This window comes from Lolium rigidum, chromosome 6 (assembly GCF_022539505.1).
Source record: "Lolium rigidum isolate FL_2022 chromosome 6, APGP_CSIRO_Lrig_0.1, whole genome shotgun sequence".
Taxonomy (NCBI): Eukaryota; Viridiplantae; Streptophyta; class Magnoliopsida; order Poales; family Poaceae; genus Lolium; species Lolium rigidum.
In genome coordinates this window covers 316710082-316716081 of record NC_061513.1, presented here as the reverse complement: position 1 = coordinate 316716081, position 6000 = coordinate 316710082, and positions in this window count along the sequence as shown.

Here is a 6000-nt window from a genome sequence, read left to right as displayed (position 1 = left end):
TGTCGGAGTACATTCAACGTTTCAGGGCTGTCAAGAACCGTTGTTATCCGGCTCGTTTGAATGAGAAAGAAGCAGTCGAGCTGGCAGTGTCGGGCCTTGCAGCACCATTCAAGGATTTGGCTTTCCAAGTGGAATACAATTCACTGGCGCACATGGCTCAGAAATTAACGTTGTATGAGCAGCGCCACCCAGAATTGTACCAAGACAAGTTCAAACACCCGATAGGCCTGGTCGAGGCAGAAGAAGTTGAAGACTCTGCAGAAGACCAGGAAGTAGCTGTGGCCGAATGGGCTCGGGGGCACACCCCGTGTCCTGCAAATGGGTGGAACAACAAGGGCCTGCAAAAGGGTTTGACTTCGACGTAAGCAAGGCTGAGCAGATATTTGATTTACTGCTGAAGGAGAAACAGCTGAAGTTACCCGAAGGCCATAAAATCCCTACGGTGCAAGAGCTGAACGGAAGACCGTACTGCAAGTGGCATCACTCATTCACCCATATCACCAACGACTGCAAAGTGTTGCGTCAGCAGATCCAATCGGCGATAGAACAAGGCCGTCTGATCTTTGGTCAGTTTGCCATGAAAGTGGACACACAACCGTTTCCTGGCGTCAACATGGTGGAATGCAATCACTCCGTAAGGCGTCAGCCAGACTTTGATACGTCTCCGACGTATCGATAATTTCTTATGTTCCATGCCACATTATTGATGAAATCTACATGTTTTATGCACACTTTATGTCATATTCGTGCATTTTCTGGAACTAACCTATTAACAAGATGCCGAAGTGCCGATTGTCTGTTTCTGCTGTTTTTGGTTTCAGAAATCCTAGTAAGGAAATATTCTCGGAATTGGACGAAATCAACGCCCAGGGTTCAATTTTGCCACGAAGCTTCCAGAAGACCGAAGAGGAGACGAAGTGGGGCCACGAGGTGGCCAAATCATAGGGCGGCGCGGCCCAAGCCCTGGCCGCGCCGACCTATGGTGTGGGCCCCTCGTGACGCCCCTTGACCTGCCCTTCCGCCTACAAATAGCCTTCGTCGCGAAACCCCCAGTACCGAGAGCCACGATACGGAAAACCTTCCAGAGACGCCGCCGCCGCCGCCAATCCCATCTCGAGGGATTCAGGAGATCGCCTCCGGCACCCTGCCGGAGAGGGGAATCATCTCCCGGAGGACTCTACGCCGCCATGGTTGCCTCCGGAGTGATGTGTGAGTAGTCTACCCCCGGACTATGGGTCCATAGCAGTAGCTAGATGGTTGTCTTCTCCCCATTGTGCTTAATTGTCGGGTCTTGTGAGCTGCCGAACATGATCAAGATCATCTATCCGTAATTCTATATGTTGTGTTTGTTGGGATCCGATGAATAGAGAATACTTGTTATGTTGATTATCAATTTATATCTATGTGTTGTTTATGATCTTGCATGCTCTCCGTTACTAGTAGATGCTCTGGCCAAGTAGATGCTTGTAACTCCAAGAGGGGGTATTTATGCTCGATAGTGGGTTCATGTCTCCGTGAATCTGGGGGAGTGACAGAAACCTCTAAAATTATGGATGTGCTGTTGCCACTAGGGATAAAACATTGGTGCTATGTTCGAGGATGTAGTTACTGATTACATTACGCGCAATACTTAATGCAATTGTCTGTTGTTAGCAACTTAATACTGGAGGGGTTTCGGATGATAACCTGAAGGTGGACTTTTTAGGCATAGATGCATGCTGGATAGTGGTCTACGTACTTTGTCGTAATGCCCAATTAAATCTCACAATACTCATCATAATATGTATGTGCATGGTCATGCCCTCTCTATTTGTCAATTGCCCAACTGTAATTTGTTCACCCAACATGCTGTTTATCTTATGGGAGAGACACCTCTAGTGAACTGTGGACCCCGGTCCAATTCTCTTTACTCAAATACAATCTACTGCAATACTCGTTTCTACTTGTTTTCTGCAAACAATCATCATCCACACTATACATCTAATCCTTTGTTACAGACAAGCCGGTGAGATTGACAACATCGTTGTTTCGTTGGGAGCAAAGTACTTGGTTTGTGTTGTGCGGGTTCCACGTTGGCGCCGGAATCCCCGGTGTTGCGCCGCACTACATCTCGCCGCCATCAACCTTCAACGTGCTTCTTGACTCCTACTGGTTCGATAAACCTTGGTTTCTAACTGAGGGAAACTTACTGCGATACGCATCACACCTTCCACTTGGGGTTCCCAACGGTCGCGTGTCTGTACGCGTGTCAAGCTAAATTTCTGGCGCCGTTGCCGGGAGATCAAGACACGCTGCAAGGGAGTCTCCACATCGCAATCTCTTTACTTTGTTTTTGTCTTGCTTAGTTTTATTTACTACTTTGTTTGCTGCACTAAATCAAAATACAAAAAAAATAGTTGCTAGTTTTACTCTATTTACTATCTTGCACTCTATATCAAAAACACAAAAAAATTAGTTACTTGCATTTACTTTATCTAGTTTGCTTTATTTACTGTTGCTAAAATGGGTACTCCTGAAAACACTAAGTTGTGTGACTTCACAACCACAAATAATAATGATTTCTTATGCACACCTATTGCTCCACCTGCTACTACAGCAGAATTCTTTGAAATTAAACCTGCTTTCTTGAATCTTGTTATGCGAGAGCAATTTTCTAGGTGTTAGTTCCGATGATGCTGCTGCCCATCTCAATAATTTTGTTGAACTATGTGAAATGCAAAAATATAAAGATGTAGATGGTGACATTATAAAATTAAAATTGTTCCCTTTCTCATTAAGAGGAAGAGCTAAAGATTGGTTGCTATCTCTCGCCTAAGAATAGTATTGATTCATGGACTAAATGCAAGGATGCTTTTATTGGTAGATATTATCCCCCTGCTAAAATTATATCTTTGAGGAGTAGCATAATGAATTTTAAGCAATTAGATACTGAGCATGTTGCACAAGCATGGGAAAGAATGAAATCTTTGGTTAAAAATTGCCCAACCCATGGATCGACTACTTGGATGATCATCCAAACCTTTTATGCAGGACTGAATTTTTCTTCGCGGAACCTATTGGATTCAGCTGCTGGAGGTACCTTTATGTCCATCACTCTTGGTGAAGCAACAAAGCTTCTTGATAATATGATGATCAACTACTCTGAATGGCACACGGAAAGAGCTCCACAAGGTAAGAAGGTAAATTCAGTCGAAGGAACCTCTTCCTTGAGTGATAAGATTGATGCTATTATGTCTATGCTTGTGAATGATAGGACAAATGTTGATCCTAATAATGTTCCGTTAGCTTCATTGGTTGCACAAGAAGAACATGGTGATGTAAACTTCATTAAAAATAATAATTTCAACAACAATGCTTACCGAAACAATTCTAGTAACAACTATAGGCCATATCCTTATAATAATGGCAACGGCTATGGTAATTCTTATGGGAATTCTTACAATAATAATAGGAACACACCCCCTGGACTTGAAGCCATGCTTAAAGAATTTTTAGTACACAAACTGCTTTTAACAAATCTGTTGAAGAAAAGCTTGGGAAAATTGATATACTTGCTTCTAAAGTCGATAGTCTTGCTGCTGATGTTGATCTTTTGAAATCGAAAGTTATGCCTAATGAAAACCATCATAGTAAAATTGTTACTACAGCAAATTCCATCCAAGTTAGAATTAATGAGAATATAAGATTGATGGCCGAATTGCGTGCTAGGTGGGAAAGAGAAGAAAATGAAAAAGAAGATAATATAGCTAAAGTTTGGACTATTACCACCACTAGTAATGCTAATGCTAAACAAGTTGCTGCACCTCCTACTATTACTAATAAAAGAATTGGTGTTAGCAATGTTTCCACTTCTAATGCAAAGCGCGAGAAACTGCCTGAAACTGCTAAAATTGCTGAAACTGCCTGTGATAAAACTGCTGAAATTTTTTCCAACATTGGGGATGATGATCCCATTGCTTTAGATTATAATGGTTTAAATTTTGATGATTGCCACATCTCTGAAGTTATAAAGTTCTTACAAAAACTTGCTAAAAGTCCTAATGCTAGTGCTATAAATTTGGCTTTCACGCAACATATTACAAATGCTCTCATAAAAGCTAGAGAAGAGAAACTAGAGCGCGAAGCCTCTATTCCTAGAAAGCTAGAGGATGGTTGGGAACCCATCATTAAGATGAAGGTCAAAGATTTTGATTGTAATGCTTTATGTGATCTTGGTGCAAGTATTTCTGTTATGCCTAAGAAAATTTATAATATGCTTGACTTGCCACCGCTGAAAAATTGTTATTTGGATGTTAATCTTGCTGATCATTCTACAAAGAAACCTTTGGGGAAAGTTGATAATGTTCGCATTACCGTTAACAATAACCTTGTCCCCATTGATTTTGTTGTCTTGGATATTGAATGCAATGCATCTTGTCCCATTATCCTGGGAAGACCTTTTCTTCGAACCGTTGGTGCTATCATTGATATGAAGGAAGGTAATATAAAATATCAATTTCCTCTCAAGAAAGGTATGGAACACTTCCCTAGAAAGAGAATGAAGTTACCTTTTGATTCTATTATTAGAACAAATTATGATGTTGACACTTCGTCTCTTGATAATACTTGATACACACTTTCTGCACCTAGCTGAAAGGCGTTAAAGAAAAGCGCTTATGGGAGACAACCCATGTGTTTTTTTACTACAGTACTTTGTTTTTATTTTGTGTCTTGGAAGTTGTTTACTACTGTAGCAACCTCTCCTTATCTTAGTTTAGTGTTTTGTTGTGCCAAGTAAAGTTGTTGATAGTAAAGTTCATACTAGATTTGGATTACTGCGCAGAAACAGATTTCTTTGCTGTCACAAATCTGGGCAAAATTCTCTGTAGGTAACTCAGAAAATTATGCCAATTTACGTGAGTGATCCTCAGATATGTACGCAACTTTCATTCAATTTGAGCATTTTCATTTGAGCAATTCTGGTGCCTCAATAAAATTCGTCAATACGAACTGTTCTGTTTTGACAGATTCTGCCTTTTATTTCGCATTGCCTGTTTTGTTATGTTCGATGGATATTTCGATTCCATTGACTTTCAGTAGCTTTGTGCAATGTCCAGAAGTGTTAAGAATGATTATGTCACCTCTGAACATGTATATTTTGATTGTGCACTAACCCTCTAATGAGTTGTTCTAAGTTTGGTGTCGAGGAAGTTTTCAAGGATCAAGAGAGGGAGATGATACAACATGATCAAGGAGAGTGAAAGCTCTAAGCTTGGGGATGACCCGGTGGTTCACCCCTGCATATATCAAGAAGACTCAAGCGTCTAAGCTTGGGGATGCCCAAGGCATCCCCTTCTTCATCGACAACATTATCAGGTTCCTCCCCTGAAACTATATTTTTATTCCATCACAGCTTATGTGCTTTGCTTGGAGCGTCGGTTTGTTTTTGTTTTTTTTTTGTTTTGTTTGAATAAAATGGATCCTAGCATTCATTGTATGGGAGAGAGACACGCTCCGCTGTAGCATATGGACAAGTATGTCCTTAGGCTCTACTCATAGTATTATGGCGAAGTTTCTTCTTCGTTAAATTGTTATATGGTTGGAATTGGAAAATGATACATGTAGTAATTTGCTATAATGTCTTGGATAATGTGATACTTGGCAATTGTTGTGCTCATGTTTAAGCTCTTGCGTCATATACTTTGCACCCATTAATGAAGAAATACATAGAGCATGCTAAAATTTGGTTTGCATATTTGGTTTCTCTAAGGTCTAGATAATTTCTAGTATTAAGTTTGAACAACAAGGAAGACGGTGTAGAGTCTTATAATGTTTTCAATATGTCTTTTATGTGAGTTTTGCTGCACCGCTTCATCCTTGTGTTTGTTTCAAATAACCTTGCTAGCCTAAACCTTGTATCGAGAGGGAATACTTCTCATGCATCCAAAATACTTGAGCCAACCACTATGCCATTTGTGTCCACCATACCTACCTACTACATGGTATTTCTCCGCCATTCCA